This window comes from Drosophila simulans, unplaced genomic scaffold, assembly GCF_016746395.2.
Source record: "Drosophila simulans strain w501 unplaced genomic scaffold, Prin_Dsim_3.1 Segkk8_quiver_pilon, whole genome shotgun sequence".
NCBI lineage: Eukaryota > Metazoa > Arthropoda > Insecta > Diptera > Drosophilidae > Drosophila > Drosophila simulans.
The window spans coordinates 48,332-57,446 of NW_025416885.1; positions in this window are offsets into that span (position 1 = coordinate 48,332).

Here is a 9,115-nt window from a genome sequence, read left to right on the forward strand (position 1 = left end):
CGTAGGAAATCTACGTCCCAGAGACGGTATTCATGAATTGATGACGTGGTCCATTTGATATTAAGTCAGTTCCATTCTTGGCCACGTCATCGTTAATGCTAATTAAAACTTATGCCCATTGTGTTTACAAATAACACTAAACTTGTAATAGTTTTGTTTTAATTACATGTACCCTCTGGGAGCCAATAAGCTAGATGACCTGCGGTGTAGTTTCAGGTGCTGCGCGGATGTAAAATTAGCACAAAGGATGTCGTAAATCAAGGACCATAGAATAAGAGGTTCGTATCTAGATAATTCGTTATATTTTTAAAATAAATTCTTATATTGTTTTGATAATCGACAATCAAAATCAGAAATATTTCATATTAATTTGCGGTAATTAACTATCAACATGAAATTTAAAATAATTGCTAATAGATATACATGACTAAATATGCTAAGGTGAACACAAAATTTACTTCATAAAAATATTGACAATATCGAATTTAACACAAAAATCCAATTCGTAGGAAATCTACGTACCAGAGATGGTTTTCATATACTGATGACGTGGTCCATTTGATATTAAGTCAGTTCCATTCTTGGCCACGTCATCGTTAATGCTAAATAAAACATATGCCCAATGTGTTTACAAATAACACTAAACTTGTAATGGTTTTGTTTTAATTACATGTACCCTCTGGGAGCCAATAAGCTAGATGACCTGCGATGTAGTTTCAGGAGCTGCGCGGATGTAAAATTAGAACATAGGATGTCGTAAATCAAGGACCAAAGAATAAGAGGTTCGTATCTAAATAATTCGTTATATTTCTAAAATAAGTTCTTATATTGTTTTGATAATCGACAATCAAAATCAAAAATATTTCATATTAATTAGCGGTAATTAACTAGCAACATGAAATTTAAAATAATTGCTAATAGATATACATGACTAAATATGCTAAGGTGAACACAAAATTTACTTCATAAAAATATTGACAATATCGAACTCGCGAACTCGATGTGGCATAAAATAAATAAATGACAAGCTACACTCACACACAAACACACAAACAGCAGACTCCACACACACACATACAGACACACACTTCAGGGAGACAAAAGATTATCCCAAAGGCTGCAAACTGGAGATGGCACACACACACACAATGAGAGAATAAGTAATTAAATTAGAAATTAAACTAAGCAAATGGAAAATTTTGCAAGTACAAATTTTGAGCCCTCCTCCTCGCTTCTCATTAGTGGCACGTAAGCTACACGGCACAGTGCAAATTTAGTTTTTGTTTCTAGTGTTTGTCAACTTAATATTTTTAAAATATATTTACCGAATATTTTTAGAATATTTTTTTTGCGCCGTCCTCCTCGATTCTCATTAGTGGCACGTAAACTACACGGCTCAGTGCAAATATAGTTTTTGTTTATGGTATATATTTCTAGTGTTTGTCAACTTAGTATTTTTCAAATAAAAATACCGAATATTTTTAGAATATTTTTTAAATATTACTAATTTAAATTAAACTAAGCAAATGGAAAATTTTGCAAATAAAAATGTGGCGCCCTTCGCTTCGATTCTCATTAGTGGCTACTAGTGGGTAGTGGCTAAGCTACACGTCACAGTGCAAATATAGTTTTTGTTTCTAGTATATATTTCTAGTGTTTGTCAACTTAATATTTTTAACATATATATACCGAATATTTTTAGAATATTTTTAAGTACACTTAATCTTTCTAGTATATTTTTAATTTATAATATTTGATAATTTTATATATAATGTTTTTTGAAATTAAGTCAGTTCTAATCTGCGATGTAGTTTCAGGAGCTGCGCGGATGTAAAATTGGCACAAAGGATGTCGTAAATCAAGGACCAAAGAATAAGAGGTTCGTATCTAAATAATTCGTTATATTTTTGAAATAAGTTCTTATGTTGTTTTGATAATCGAGCTGCGCGGATGTAAAATTAGAACAAAGGATGTCGTAAATCAAGGACCAAAGAATAAAGGTTCGTATCTAAATAATTCGTTATATTTTAAAAATAAGTTCTTATATGGTTTTAATAATCGACAATCAAAATCAAAAATGTTTCATATTAATTAGCGGTAATTAACTAGCAACATGAAATTTAAAATAATTACTAATAGATATAAAAGACTAAATATGCTAAGGTGAACACAAAATTTACTTCATAAAAATATTGACAATATCGTATTTAATATAAAATTCCAATTCGTAGGAAATCTACGTCCCAGAGACGGTATTCATGAATTGATGACGTGGTCCATTTGATATTAAGTCAGTTCCATTCTTGGCCACGTCATCGTTACTGCTAATTAATACTTATGCCCATTGTGTTTACAAATAACATTAAACTTGTAATGGTTTAGTTTTAATTACATGTACCCTCTGGGAGCCAATAAGCTAGATGACCTACGATATAGTTTCAGGAGCTGCTTGGATGTAAAATTAGCACAAATGATGTCGTTAATCAAGGACCAAAGAATAGGAGGTTCGTATCTAAATAATTCGTTATATTTTTAAAATAAGTTCTTATATTGTTTTGATAATCGACAATCAAAATCAAAATCAAAAATATTTCATATTAATTAGCGGTAATTAACTATCAACATGAAATTTAAAATAATTGCTAATAGATATACATGACTAAATATGCTAAGGTGAACACAAAATTTACTTCATAAAAATATTGACAATATCGTATTTAATATAAAATTCGAATTCGTAGGAAATCTACGTCCCAGAGACGGTATTCATGAATTGATGACGTGGTCCATTTGATATTAAGTCAGTTCCATTCTTGGCCACGTCATCGTTAATGCTAATTAAAACTTATGCCCATTGTGTTTACAAATAACATGTTGTTTTGATAATCGAGCTGCGCGGATGTAAAATTAGAACAAAGGATGTCGTAAATCAAGGACCAAAGAATAAGAGGTTCGTATCTAAATAATTCGTTATATTTTTAAAATAAGTTCTTATATTGTTTTGATAATCGACAATCAAAATCAAAAATATTTCATATTAATTAGCGGTAATTAACTAGCAACATGAAATTTAAAATAATTGCTAATAGATATACATGACTAAATATGCTAAGGTGAACACAAAATTTACTTCATAAAAATATTGACAATATCGAACTCGCGAACTCGATGTGGCATAAAATAAATAAATGACAAGCTAGACTCACACACATGCAAACAGCAGACTCCACACACACACATACAGACACACACTTCAGGGAGACAAAAGATTATCCCAAAGGCTGCAAACTGGAGATGGCACACACACACACAATGAGAGAATAAGTAATTAAATTAGAAATTAAACTAAGCAAATGGAAAATTGTGCAAGTACAAATTTTGAGCCCTCCTCCTCGCTTCTCATTAGTGGCACGTAAGCTACACGTACAGTGAAAATTTAGTTTTTGTTTCTAGTGTTTGTCAACTTAATATTTTTAAAATATATTTACCGAATATTTTTAGAATATTTTTTTTGCGCCGTCCTCCTCGATTCTCATTAGTGGCACGTAAGCTACACGGCTCAGTGCAAATATAGTTTTTGTTTATGGTATATATTTCTAGTGTTTGTCAACTTAGTATTTTTCAAATATATATACCGAATATTTTTAGAATATTTTTTAAATATTACTAATTTAAATTAAACTAAGCAAATGGAAAATTTTGCAAATAAAAATTTGGCGCCCTTCGCTTCGATTCTCATTAGTGGCTACTAGTGGGTAGTGGCTAAGCTACACGTCACAGTGCAAATATAGTTTTTGTTTCTAGTATATATTTCTAGTGTTTGTCAACTTAATATTTTTAACATATATTTACCGAATATTTTTAAGTAAACTTAATCTTTCTAGTATATTTTTAATTTATAATATTTGATAATTTTATATATAATGTTTTTTGAAATTAAGTCAGTTCTAATCTGCGATGTAGTTTCAGGAGCTGCGCGGATGTAAAATTGGCACAAAGGATGTCGTAAATCAAGGACCAAAGAATAAGAGGTTCGTATCTAAATAATTCGTTATATTTTTGAAATAAGTTCTTATGTTGTTTTGATAATCGACAATCAAAATCAAAATCAAAAATATTTCATATTAATTGGCGGTAATTAACTAGCAACATGAAATTTGAAATAATTGCTAATAGATATACATGACTAAATATGCTAAGGTGAACACAAAATTTACTTCATAAAAATATTGACAATATCGAACTCGCGAACTCGATGTGGCATAAAATAAATAAATGACAAGCTACACTCACACACATGCAAACAGCAGACTCCACACACACACATACAGACACACACTTCAGGGAGACAAAAGATTATCCCAAAGGCTGCAAACTGGAGATGGCACACACACACACAATGAGAGAATAAGTAATTAAATTAGAAATTAAACTAAGCAAATGGAAAATTTTGCAAGTACAAATTTTGAGCCCTCCTCCTCGCTTCTCATTAGTGGCACGTAAGCTACACGGCACAGTGCAAATTTAGTTTTTGTTTCTAGTGTTTGTCAACTTAATATTTTTAAAATATATTTACCGAATATTTTTAGAATATTTTTTTTGCGCCGTCCTCCTCGATTCTCATTAGTGGCACGTAAGCTACATGGCTCAGTGCAAATATAGTTTTTGTTTATGGTATATATTTCTAGTGTTTGTCAACTTAGTATTTTTCAAATATATATACCGAATATTTTTAGAATATTTTTTAAATATTACTAATTTAAATTAAACTAAGCAAATGGAAAATTTTGCAAATAAAAATTTGGCGCCCTTCGCTTCGATTCTCATTAGTGGCTACTAGTGGGTAGTGGCTAAGCTACACGTCACAGTGCAAATATAGTTTTTGTTTCTAGTATATATTTCTAGTGTTTGTCAACTTAATATTTTTAACATATATTTACCGAATATTTTTAAGTAAACTTAATCTTTCTAGTATATTTTTAATTTATAATATTTGATAATTTTATATATAATGTTTTTTGAAATTAAGTCAGTTCTAATCTGCGATGTAGTTTCAGGAGCTGCGCGGATGTAAAATTGGCACAAAGGATGTCGTAAATCAAGGACCAAAGAATAAGAGGTTCGTATCTAAATAATTCGTTATATTTTTAAAATAAGTTCTTATGTTGTTTTGATAATCGACAATCAAAATCAAAATCAAAAATATTTCATATTAATTGGCGGTAATTAACTAGCAACATGAAATTTGAAATAATTGCTAATAGATATACATGACTAAATATGCTAAGGTGAACACAAAATTTACTTCATAAAAATATTGACAATATCGAACTCGCGAACTCGATGTGGCATAAAATAAATAAATGACAAGCTACACTCACACACATGCAAACAGCAGACTCCACACACACACATACAGACACACACTTCAGGGAGACAAAAGATTATCCCAAAGGCTGCAAACTGGAGATGGCACACACACACACAATGAGAGAATAAGTAATTAAATTAGAAATTAAACTAAGCAAATGGAAAATTTTGCAAATAAAAATTTGGCGCCCTTCGCTTCGATTCTCATTAGTGGCTACTAGTGGGTAGTGGCTAAGCTACACGTCACAGTGCAAATATAGTTTTTGTTTCTAGTATATATTTCTAGTGTTTGTCAACTTAATATTTTTAACATATATATACCGAATATTTTTAGAATATTTTTAAGTACACTTAATCTTTCTAGTATATTTTTAATTTATAATATTTGATAATTTTATATATAATGTTTTTTGAAATTAAGTCAGTTCTAATCTGCGATGTAGTTTCAGGAGCTGCGGGGATGTAAAATTGGCACAAAGGATGTCGTAAATCAAGGACCAAAGAATAAGAGGTTCGTATCTAAATAATTCGTTATATTTTTGAAATAAGTTCTTATGTTGTTTTGATAATCGAGCTGCGCGGATGTAAAATTAGAACAAAGGATGTCGTAAATCAAGGACCAAAGAATAAAAGTTCGTATCTAAATAATTCGTTATATTTTAAAAATAAGTTCTTATATGGTTTTGATAATCGATAATCAAAATCAAAAATGTTTCATATTAATTAGCGTTAATTAACTAGCAACATGAAATTTAAAATAATTACTAATAGATATACATGACTAAATATGCTAAGGTGAACACAAAATTTACTTCATAAAAATATTGACAATATCGAACTCGCGAACTCGATGTGGCATAAAATAAATAAATGACAAGCTACACTCACACACATGCAAACAGCAGACTCCACACACACACATACAGACACACACTTCAGGGAGACAGAAGATTATCCCAAAGGCTGCAAACTGGAGATGGCACACACACAGACAATGAGAGAATAAGTAATTAAATTAGAAATTAAACTAAGCAAATGGAAAATTTTGCAAGTACAAATTTTGAGCCCTCCTCCTCGCTTCTCATTAGTGGCACGTAAGCTACACGGCACAGTGCAAATTTAGTTTTTGTTTCTAGTGTTTGTCAACTTAATATTTTTAAAATATATTTACCGAATATTTTTTTTGCCCCCTTCTCCTCAGTGCAAATACACGGCTCAGTGCAAATATAGTTTTTGTTTCTAGTATATATTTCTAGTGTTTGTCAACTTAATATTTTTAACATATATTTACCGAATATTTTTAAGTAAACTTAATCTTTCTAGTATATTTTTAATTTATAATATTTGATAATTTTATATATAATGTTTTTTGAAATTAAGTCAGTTCTAATCTGCGATGTAGTTTCAGGAGCTGCGCGGATGTAAAATTGGCACAAAGGATGTCGTAAATCAAGGACCAAAGAATAAGAGGTTCGTATCTAAATAATTCGTTATATTTTTGAAATAAGTTCTTATGTTGTTTTGATAATCGAGCTGCGCGGATGTAAAATTAGAACAAAGGATGTCGTAAATCAAGGACCAAAGAATAAAAGTTCGTATCTAAATAATTCGTTATATTTTAAAAATAAGTTCTTATATGGTTTTGATAATCGATAATCAAAATCAAAAATGTTTCATATTAATTAGCGTTAATTAACTAGCAACATGAAATTTAAAATAATTACTAATAGATATACATGACTAAATATGCTAAGGTGAACACAAAATTTACTTCATAAAAATATTGACAATATCGTATTTAATATAAAATTCCAATTCATAGGAAATCTACGTCCCAGAGACGGTATTCATGAATTGATGACGTGGTCCATTTGATATTAAGTCAGTTCCATTCTTGGCCACGTCATCGTTAATGCTAATTAATACTTATGCCCATTGTGTTTACAAATAACATTAAACTTGTAATGGTTTTGTTTTAATTACATGTACCCTCTGGGAGCCAATAAGCTAGATGACCTACGATATAGTTTCAGGAGCTGCTTGGATGTAAAATTAGCACAAATGATGTCGTTAATCAAGGACCAAAGAATAGGAGGTTCGTATCTAAATAATTCGTTATATTTTTAAAATAAGTTCTTATATTGTTTTGATAATCGACAATCAAAATCAAAATCAAAAATATTTCATATTAATTAGCGGTAATTAACTATCAACATGAAATTTAAAATAATTGCTAATAGATATACATGACTAAATATGCTAAGGTGAACACAAAATTTACTTCATAAAAATATTGACAATATCGAACTCGCGAACTCGATGTGGCATAAAATAAATAAATGACAAGCTACACTCACACATATGCAAACAGCAGACTCCACACACACACATACAGACACACACTTTAGGGAGACAGAAGATTATCCCAAAGGCTGCAAACTGGAGATGGCACACACACAGACAATGAGAGAATAAGTAATTAAATTAGAAATTAAACTAAGCAAATGGAAAATTTTGCAAGTACAAATTTTGAGCCCTCCTCCTCGCTTCTCATTAGTGGCACGTAAGCTACACGGCACAGTGCAAATTTAGTTTTTGTTTCTAGTGTTTGTCAACTTAATATTTTTAAAATATATTTACCGAATATTTTTTTTGCCCCCTTCTCCTCAGTGCAAATACACGGCTCAGTGCAAATATAGTTTTTGTTTATGGTATATATTCTAGTGTTTGTCAACTTAGTATTTTTCAAATATATATACCGAATATTTTTAGAATATTTTTTAAATATTACTAATTTAAATTAAACTAAGCAAATGGAAAATTTTGCAAATAAAAATTTGGCGCCATTCGCTTCGATTCTCGTTAGTGGCTACTAGTGGGTAGTGGCTAAGCTACACGTCACAGTGCAAATATAGTTTTTGTTTCTAGTATATATTTCTAGTGTTTGTCAACTTAATATTTTTAACATATATTTACCGAATATTTTTAGAATATTTTTAAGTAAACTTAATCTTTCTAGTATATTTTTAATTTATAATATTTGATAATTTTATATATAATGTTTTTTGAAATTAAGTCAGTTCTAATCTGCGATGTAGTTTCAGGAGCTGCGCGGATGTAAAATTGGCACAAAGGATGTCGTAAATCAAGGACCAAAGAATAAGAGGTTCGTATCTAAATAATTCGTTATATTTTTGAAATAAGTTCTTATGTTGTTTTGATAATCAAGCTGCGCGGATGTAAAATTAGAACAAAGGATGTCGTAAATCAAGGACCAAAGAATAAAGGTTCGTATCTAAATAATTCGTTATATTTTTGAAATAAGTTCTTATGTTGTTTTGATAATCGACAATCAAAATCAAAAATATTTAATATTAATTAGCGGTAATTAACTAGCAACATGAAATTTAAAACAATTGCTAATAGATATACATGACTAAATATGCTGAGGTGTACACAAAATTTACTTCATAAAAATATTGACAATATCGAACTCGCGGAATCGATGTGGCATAAAATAAATAAATGACAAGCTACACTCACACACATGCAAACAGCAGACTCCACACACACACATACAGACACACACTTCAGGGAGACGAAAGATTATCCCAAAGGCTGCAAACTGAAGATGGCACACACACACAATGAGAGAATAAGTAATTAAATTAGAAATTAAACTAAGCAAATGGAAAATTTTGCAAGTACAAATTTTGTGCCCTCCTCCTCGATTCTCATTGGTGGC